Raw genomic sequence first — 10,707 nt, 5'->3', positions numbered from 1 at the left:
TTTCTCTGGTTGTTGTTCCCTAACACAGCTTTCAGACAATGAGCTAGCAGGATGAGGCCTTGCAGTTTGTTCATGGATGTCTCTCAGAACAAGACAGGGACATTTAAACTACATGAGAGGTGGGCTGTGTTTATCTTTCTGTCTAGATGGAAGAGCATGAGCAGTGGGTGAAAGTATTCAGATGTAGCAGAAGCAGCAGAACCGAGGTGGTTTTGTTTGGTAAAAGAGGGACGAACAGCAATGGTGAAAAATGCGGGGCCCCTTCCACTAAGATTTAATTATAAGACATGTCTTTCAGTACTAGCCACCTAAAAAAGTTAAATGATAATTCTGCAGTGGTCATCTACACTAAGCTCTTTCATGTTTTCACTAGAAGTAAATGATTTTCTCCCCTAAGAAGGAAAGATGTAATAACATAGGCTTGTCTTCTGCTGCAGGTGGCATGGTGAACGACAAATGGCTTAAAATACCATGGGTGTCATTTTCTCATTTAACAAGGGGCTAATACTCATATTTACAACAGCGTTTGTCATTTGTACAATGTCTCCACATTTTCTCTAGCTGTTCCTGAAATAAGTATAGCTAGAATTACAGTTGTAGGAGAAGCATAGGAGTTTAGGAACTCAAATTACTCTGGGCAGTACTGAACTCAAGCCATTCTTCAGTTTTTGTGTGGCTCACCTTTTTTGTGTTGTTCTATGTGTACTTTACCCAAGGCCTAGATAAATTTCTTGATCTTAGCTGTAATGGAGGCCACTCACTGTTGAACTGTGTAAACATCAACACATCCGTTATTCTCTGGAGTTTAAGCTATATCAAAAAGATTATTAATAATAATAATAATAATAATAATAATAATAATAATAATAATAATAATAATAATAATAATAATAATAATAATAATAATAAGGCACTTTCAGTTTTGGGGTGCTTTGTGAAATTAAAACAATGGAACGAATTACTAAATGTTTTCATTTCTTTCAAATTGGGGTCTCTGACCATGAGGTTCCAGTGCCAGCTTACAATTTAATATTATTTTGTAAGACATGAAATAGAATTTAGAAAAGCTTTCTTTCTCACTATATGAACAAACAGTGACACCCAATCTGCACATATTCAAAGAACAGGTGTTGCTTTTTGTTTAGTGTATTTACTTAAGAGCATAAAACTGTTGTACTGCAGGAAAGATGCTAATCTTCTACAACATATAGAACAAATTAAGGTTTTTAAACCTAAAGTACTTTGTTGCTTATCCCAAATAGAATTCACTTGTCCTCACAGACCTTAGTCGGAATCTCATAGTATTACTTTTAATTGAATAAATCCATAAGGGTTTCAGCAGATACCTCATCATCTGCAAGGTACCTTATTTTTTTCAACCAGGGAATTCACTGGAATTCTGTATTCCTGCTGTTATTACCCCAGGTGCTGGGAAAGATGTTAGGAATGTGAAAAAGCTCAGATGATAAAAATGCACACCAGCCTCACAGTGTTTGTTAGGCTGAGGTTTGTGAAGATCTCTTCAGCGCAAGAGTTCAATACTTTACAAGAAACAGTTATATTTGAATCAGAGCGAGAGAGAGAGAAATGCTAAACATGTACAGTTTTCCAGGGTGGCAGTTGTCATTGAAAATGCCTGGTTGCCTTCAAAGCTTAGACTGAAATCAGCCAGTTTAAGTTCTTATCCAGGACAAGATTAATCAAAATATACAGCTGGCAGCGACAGCATTCGGCAATATATTGTCAACGTGGTCATATTTATTAAAATGAGATTTGTATCCACATGTTTTAAAGTTTCCATTTCATGCAGCTAATGGGCTTCCTTACAGAATATTTTATTGTTATGACAAATTGAAAATAACTGAATGAAAAAAGAACCAAAGGGAAAAATAAAAATGTAATGAAAATGATACTGACTCAGAGGACATCTAAAATACATGTACTGTGTAAACTCATTTTTGTTGTTGTTTAAAATTACATAAATGCTGTCTTGTCTGACTTAGATATATTCATGTGCTTAAATTACACATTTTCACTGTTAGGGGAATTAGAAGTTGCAATTGAGGAAGTAGGGAAGCAAAATACGCTCCCACCCCCTCAACCAAAATCCAAGGTCAAATCTAAAGGCCCTGGAAATATAAGCAGCTCAGGCATAAAAATGATTCCATCTGGTACTGTTTTTTTTTTTTTTTTTTTTTTTTTTTCTGTAGTAGTTCTTGAAAAAGTGTCCTGTTTAACAACATAAACCTTTTTTTTTTTTTTTTTTTTTTCAGTAATGATAATAATAGTTGGTCCCAATCTGTTTCATATTTAGCAGTGAAAAGAGTTTGAGTTGCTTATGAAATGCTCTGGAACAAGGTCTGAATTATTTCTTTTCATTATAACTTTATTAAATACCATATTTAAATATCGATGTTATTTACTAATATATCATATTTTTTGTATTTCAGGAATAAATAAATTTGTTATTACACACCTAATTATGTGCATTTATCAAAAATGTAATATAGCCACGTGTTATTAAACTATCAAGGTTAAGAACCATAATAAGAACCAAGAATGCCTTGTTTAAGTTTGCAGGATATTAACTATTTGCCCTTTCTTGACCATCTTTCTTGTCAGTCATTATGAGTCAGTAGTATTCAAATGGATTTTCTTTTTCATCTGTGCACACATTAAGTCATGTTTCCTTATAGAAAATCTCTCTACATATTCTGTTTTTTGAGTCTCTGTAAGACACTTAAACCAAACCAGGTTTGGAGAAAAAGTTGCTTAACTTTAAATAATAGAACCTTTGCTTCATATTTGAGGGAGCCCTCCTGTTTTGTTCATGTGTTTTCAGACAGCAAAGAACTTCCTTCTGGAATTTACAACGTAAAACCTCTCAATAAATACTATTTCATTGATTATAGTCTGGAGCATTTCCAGCCCCTCCTGAGCTTACTTTCTAGAAAATCTATGTAAGTACTCCACAGCAAAGCTGATGAGTTATTGCAAGCCAAATTGATCTTCTCCTTAAATCAAGGCATGTAAGTTGTCCAAAAGCATGATAGGAAGAGTTTAAGTGCCAAACTGGAGTGGTGCAAGTAGCTAAAAGGAGTTGTGGAGAAAAGACATTGGTAGTTTCTAGATAGCATCTCTTAAAAGGTGGGAGATTAGCCCTGGTATTGAGTACTTGAGAGGGAGAATTCATCTCAGGATCCTGGCAGAACAGGCAAATAGAAGTTGAACTGCATATTGCCATTTCTGGCAAAGGACTGATAGGAAAATAGGTTATTGAGCATGGCACCTTTATTTGCTGTTATTGTATTCTTCATACTTGTAGAACTCCAAAGAGCCAGTAAGTATCAACTTTTTCTTAACAACTTGAGTATTCTACATTGTATTTTACAGACTTCCAAACACAATGAACTTAACATGCCATTTCTTTCTTAAACTTTTTTTTATTTACTTTTTTTTTTAAGCACATATAATAATAAAAAAAAAGTGTTACAAGTGGGGTAAAAAGCAGTTAGAAATATAGGCATCATTTGAAATGCTGTGTAGAAAAGAGAATAACATCTAGTTTTGCAATTTTGAAAGCACTGTTTACCACTAGGTAGATGACTCTAATAGAAGCTATGTAGCAGAGGGATAGGGAACAGCTGAGGGCTGAGCTGGATTTGAAATGGGAAATCACATGCTTACTATTGGAAGATGGAGATTACTCTTCCTAATATTACTGAGATTTCAGGTCCTCCATAGAAAGAAAAAGGAGAAATATTTATGAATAAGTGAACAGGATGGGTATGTGAGGGATACGGTATATTCTAATGAAAGTGAACTTTGAAATTGTATCGATTCTTTTTCATTCCCCAATTACTATTGACAGGCTTTTCCATAGAAAGCAAAAGGAGAAATATTTATGAATAAGTGAACAGGATGGGTATGTGAGGGATATGGTATATTCTAATGAAAGTGAACTTTGAAATTTTATCAATTCCTTTTCATTCCTCAGTTACTATTGACAGGCTTTAAAATAACGCTCTAAATCATTTCATATTTGAGACATTTTCAGTATCCACCAAAGCTATCTAGAAATCTTTCTTCAAATATAGCTTGTTTTCCATGGATGCAAAGAGAGAATTGTCCTTAGTGAGCAGTCTTGTGATTCAACATATTTTGAGAAATTTATTACAACTTGACTACATAAGAAAGCCCAACCAGGGATGCAGAGTTGCTTGATTTACTAAAGTGTTCTGGAGTAGCCAAGTTAAAGATGTGTAACAAAATTATTTAAGTAATTTCATCCTACATCAACAGTAACAAAAGATATTTACAGAGGGAGTACATTTTTGGGGGGCAAAATGTAAAAATTAAAAACTTCCGCTTTGCTGAAGAAATTGAATTCTTTGTACTCTAGTATGACAAACATAATAAAGGTAATAGTTTAAAATCAACTGAAATGGTAATATGAATATCGACAGAATGGTTTCTGGAAGTACTTCTTTTCTTCAAGTTCATTTGTCTTTGTTAAACGCCACAAAAAGAGAATTTTATTTCCCTAGTAATTTCTTTGGCAACATTCTTTCTAATTAGCTATAAATACATTAATATTTATATGTATTTATAAACCCATCTTTCACATCTAGCTATTAGTATTTTATTGAAGTGCTATTTGCTTTTACATTTTTATTTAAAAATATGTAATTTTAATGTACTATTTGTGCAAAAGGATGTTAGCTCTTCATAGTACAATGCAACACAATGTTGGAGGGTATTTCTGCTTGTGCTTTTGCTAGGTCAATGCAATTTTATTTACTTTATAGGATTTATTTACTTTATAAGATACATTTATTTACTTTATAGGATTTGTAGAGAAGCACCTACGTTCCCATAAAGGAACCTAAGAACAAAATACAATTTTGCTAACCCTTTTATATATGCTTGGGAAGGATAAAACAGACTTTGCATTATTGGAAGTACTTGTAATATGCTTTCATGTCATGGAGAAGGGGACAAAAATGATGACATGGAGAGAAATTAGTTGATACTTATATAGGTGTCTTGGTGTAGGATTTTGTTCTGTTGAACACTATGCAAAATTTGACTTGCAAAGTAGCAGTCAGTAATCTGTACATCTAAATTCTGCCTCATAGCACCATATCAGTGATGCTATCCTGATGAAAAATAAACTGTTTGAAAATAGAGATTTTTTTCACTGCTTTTTATGCAAATCACATTATAATAATATACATATTACCTGAGAAGAAAGCAGAGATTTAGTATAAGAAGTTATTCTTAAAATGGAAAAGGATAAATATAACAAGTTCTCCTCAAATTCTATTTGGAAGTGAAATATTTGGAGCCCAAGTTTATAGGACATTCCAACATAGCCTCCCTGTGCAAATCTTTTACAGAAGTACATTGATGAGATGACTTTCATGGTGCACTGCATTTAAATTGCTGTTGCAGTTTACAGTCAGTTTCAACATAATAACTTCCTTACGTTCAGCAGCTTTTCAATGGTGCTGTTAGTGAGGGTAGTAGACAAAAGGAAAAGAAAGCTCCGGGAGCTCTGACAGGCCGGTGTAATGACAAACCTTAGCATAGTGATACATTTGTCTTCCATCTGGAAAAGGCACAGCATTACTTCCCAGGGTAGTTTACCTGGGTCTCAGTTGGACGTACAGGTGGGAATGCAGTAGTGGAGGGGTGCAGACAGCATTCAGTTTATGAGCTTGGCATTATCTGGGGGTCTGAAGCAGCTGTCTACTCTGCATGTCTACAGTGTTGTATATATTTTACACAGCTTCAAAGTAATTCCTTAGGCATAGAAATCAAATGAGAAAAAGGGAGGACTTCAGAATCAGATTTTTACATGTGAACGTTTAAACCAGTGCCAAAATATTCAAGTTTTCTGCTGTCTGGTAGAATTTTCCTCATTCACACATATATACAAAACTGGATTTTTAATTAAGCCCCTCTTTTATCCCATAGGCTACTTACAGAGGTGACACAGTACAGTTTGATGATACCCTCTTAGAGAAAGCTGCTCAATGCTAATGTTGCCTCCAATTAACCTATTTTTCTTTCAGCTTGCAGTGTTCATTCACAGAGTATATTTCCTATTACTGTTTGTCCCTTGACACAGGGTGATCAAGAGAAAATCAGAAGGGAGGGAATTTTAGCAGCATTAAAATTAGTGCCACTGGACTGATTCATCATATTTGACAGTAATGGGTATTCCTAAATAAGTGTACACTCCAATTCATGCCAGTAGATGTTGTCTCAGTTGGTGTTTTCTCAGAGGCCTTAACTGAAGAAGTGACATCTTAATTTAATGAGAATAAGATTTTGTTATTATTATTTATGGATAGAGGGATAATTCTCTTACACCTATTTTCTACACCTATGGGTGTAGAAAACATGCACAGTATTAACATGCAAACTAAATCAGGACTCTATCGTACATGCTTAGGTCTTCTATATTCAAAGATATTACAGGGAAACTTCTGCAGAGTTTTGAGATTGGTCGTGTGCACCTCAGATTTATTGGTGGATTTTCAGAAATAGAGCACAAAGCTCTTATGGGCTAAAAAAGACTATTTATTTTCATAATTCTACTTTCAAGTGTCGTATCAGACACATCAAAATCAGAGTAAGTGACAGTCATGGAGGTTTATAAGATTTTTAGTTCATTAATATAATTGAAGCTTTGTAGTGATTCCCCAGATATTAACCAGGATATACGAATAAATTCTTCAATTTAGCATCCAAATAAGATTCTGAAAAGAAGAAAAAATGGGCCTGATTAATTAATTATGCATACAAAGTTACTTTCAGCAAGAGTAGCTTGTCAGGTAGTGCTAATGCAAGTGAATGCTTGACCTGGAGATGTTCTAATCTATTTCAGTAAATCTGAAATCATTCTTCAGGCACTTTTTTTTTTTTTTTCCCTTTACTTTTGTTTTTTAAGTCATCACAGTGTCCTTTGAAATGAGTTTAGAATAAAAAAAGTACCCAATTTTGTACATGAAATGGAACTGTGGACTTTATTTTCCCATCTTACCTTTCAGCAAGTCAGAGAGGTTAGTTCTTAAGCCATCTGAAACATTGATTTTCATTTAAATCTTAATCTCAGCAGTGTTTTGCTATGTCACTGGCATTTGTGTTCTACATCAGGGGATTAATGGACACAGAATAAAAAAGAGAATTAAGATATATTTTGTGTCAGAAAATGTTAAATAATGCAAAGTACCAGATTAGAATACAGATATTTTTGATAATTGATTTATTGCCCTCGCCATCTTGCTAAGTGATAATTCTTTTGATGAAGTACTCATCGGCATGCCGAACGGTATTCTACACAGAGTACTGACTTCTCTTACTACTTTAACAGCTGTTTATCACTGTTATTTACATGCTTTAGTTAAGAAATGAAAAATACTCTTTTCAGCTTAAATTTGATGAAACGAGGAGCAGAAGGAAATTTTGCTGTACATGCACACTTTGACTTTTTGTGATTTGGGGGAGCAGAATTATTCGAGTATTCGTTGAACTACTCTATAGGAAACAATACATGGTAATGAGCATTGTTTTACTGAATATTATGAAGGGTCTGAGGTGAATGCATTTTCTGTATAACTTGTATTAATAAATGCTCTTCCTCAAACTGTCATTTCTAAAATAACTATTTAGGGAGAGGTAGACTGAAAGGGTCTAGAAAAGTGAAGAACAAACCTCTAAGGGTGGAAAAAAGCATACTGGAAAAAAAGGTTTCCCAGACAACAACAACCAGAGGGACACAGAACATCTGCACTGCTCATTTTTTTGCACGAAGGTTACATCTTATGGCAGAGCAAGTAGCTGTGAATGTCATTAGTTGAAATCTTAATGTATTATTGTGCATAGTCAGAGAGCAACCAAAGTATCCAGGGATTTTTCCCAAGAGTAACATCTCAGTGGCTGAGACCATCCCATGTATGGGTTATTAAAATCTGTTTCCAAACCAAAACCATTCCTTAGATTGATGCTTAGCAAGGATATGCTTTTGAGCTGCATTCGTGTCTAGCTAGCAAGTACAGAAGTGTAGCCTTTTTTAAAATTAGAAAAAAATACTGTTTAAAAAAGTCCAAATGGTAAAACAGATTAAATGCATACTCTAAGGAATCTGTGTAGTGACTTACTTTTTCTGTCCTTCTCCACAGCAATTCCTTCAAAACTTAGTTGACCTTTTCATCTCCACCTCTATACTCTTCTTTTCTTACTAGCCATTACTTACAAGAATGTACAATGCATAAAATTGGCTTGAGATACATTTTCTATAAATACAGCTAAAATTTACCTGAATAGAGATTCACAACTGCATAGACACTCACTGTGTCCTAATTCCTTGAAGATAAAGTTACAGAATCTACCCTAATATGTAGTGAAATTTTTAAAAGAAATTATGTTAGTGTATAAAGAAAAATTAAAATTCAAAACACAGCGTACTAAAAAGGTGAAATAAAATAATAAGAATGATGGACATATGTAGTTTGGTGATGCATGAAATTGCATTGCACTGTTGATTTATATAAAAGAACACATATTTAAGAATACAGCATTAAAAATAAGCAGGGTGTTGAATGACTATGATTTTGATATATGTTAGCATTTGTAGTATACTGAAATGGATCATTTGATATGAAATGAGGTTTTAGAATAGAACTTCTATTTTTTTTTTGAGTAGAGTTTTTCAGAGTTTAGAGGACGATGTTAGGTTTCCACAAACTGTACCAGTATAAGCTGCAAGCTCCTGATGGTAGTAATAAAAAAGAAACCTGACCATATGGAGAGAATTTTCATTGTGTGTTGTGTGGGAATTAATTTTAGGTCACATTTAGAGTTTTTGGCACTTAAGCGTTTGTGATTACTCTCTGTGCTTATAGATACAGTGCTGTATGACTGTAACAGAAATATCACTGGGAGTATATGCTAGGGCTCAAAACAGTTGGATATGGTGTAAAAATTTGAGAATAAGCCTAATTTTCAGAAGTAGATCTATGTGCAGCATATTTCTCTGCTTTGGCTGAACAGACGGGAGCTTGTGAGTGGGATTTTTATCCAGTTGCTATTAAAAGAAGCAAACAAAACAGACTGTAAAAGATAATAGCCTGTGCCCTGTAACTATATGTCCTTTGTCCTTACTTAAAGCAAGCTTCCTAGTTCAACTAGTGCCACTTCCACAGTTGCCTTTGTTTTCCAGTCTTAGCCTAAGAAGTTTGAAGTTATCTTTTGCTCTGGCTAGCTAGGGATAAAATGTTTGTTTTAAGGATTGTTTTTATCTCTTCTCAGCAAAGCCAGTGAAAGCATTGTGGTGTTTACAATCTGGAAAATGTTAGCAACACAATACAGCACAAGGAGTAAGGAAGTAACTGAAACAAAAGTTCTAATTCTGTTGTTTCACTTCTGTTGCTGGTTTTGTTTTGTTTTGTTTTAATTAAAAACTTCTTTGTGTGGTAACAAGTCTGGTGAAACTCTTCTGTGGAATTTGGAAGCGAGGCAAGGTCATAAATTGGGTTCATCTCTTCAAATGTAGCTTCTCTTATGTGTTTCACAGCTTACTGACGTGGAAAATTGGTCACTTATTTCTTCTGCACCTTTTTTAGATGTGAACCACTGTCCACCTGAGTTCTACGCTTTTCTTAGAGTTTTCAAACTCTGTGGCCTTGATCTTTTTCATCTTTATTAAGATTTCAAATCTAGTGGGTATTTGGTTTAATTAAACTATTGTAGCAGAGCTGCGTGGTAATATTATAGTTACTATGAGTTGAAGACTAATTACTTTAACTTAATACCTAAAGATCTAATGATGTGATATTGTTTTCATTTGCATTTCTTTCGATAATGTTTATTGCTTGGGATTGCAATGTCCCCAAATTCACTAAGAATTTAAAAGGGTGAAAGACAATTTCACTTTTCTCTCTAAGTTAAATCAAGCCAACCCAAAACAAACAAACAAAAAACTAATTAAGTCAACAGAACTTAATACTGAGACTATTTGTTCTAGCCCTTCTATTGTTTTATGCAGCCAGTGACACTGTGGAAAAAATAAAAAATAAATAAAATAAAACCATAAGACCCAGATCCTCAGCTGACAATAAGCCCATCAAACAATGCCAGTTGGAAGTCTGCTGCAAAGAATATAAAATTTATCATATTGGTAAATGGATCTTTCCAGCTAAATGTTTGGGGTTTAATACTTCCTAGAAGGGTAAATCTTACTAGTCATTTCTGATTTTACTATCCAATCCCAAGCAAAAAAAAAATGTAATCTTATGAGATGTATTCATTCGATACCTAATTGGAGAAGGAGCATGGTTAGATGTCTGGGAAGGGAGGAGAAAAACTTCTTTCTTCTAATTATAGTATGCTAGCTACTAGGCCCTTTAGGTTTACCAACCAAAAAGAATAAAATAAAATTAAAAAAAAAAAAAAAAAAAAGATTTGTTTCAAAGAAAACAGAAGCAAATTGCTGCATTCCTACAGAGTGCAATTAGTTTATGAAGGATGGGATGATGGTGGCATGGGATGGTTGACATCCAGGTGATTTACATTCACCATCTGCAGCCCGAGTAAGTTTACTCAGGATAAGGAGGCTTTGCATACCATGCTTCTTGCTGTGGTGGTGGTTGTTACTCGCTTGCATTGCAAAATTGTCTAGCCTTTCTAGCCTGGAGATTA

The sequence above is a fragment of the Anas platyrhynchos genome, chromosome 2 (assembly GCF_047663525.1).
Source record: "Anas platyrhynchos isolate ZD024472 breed Pekin duck chromosome 2, IASCAAS_PekinDuck_T2T, whole genome shotgun sequence".
In the NCBI taxonomy this organism is placed as follows: Eukaryota; Metazoa; Chordata; class Aves; order Anseriformes; family Anatidae; genus Anas; species Anas platyrhynchos.
The sequence above is the reverse complement of the archived record's forward strand: the minus strand, read 5'-3'. Positions refer to the sequence as shown.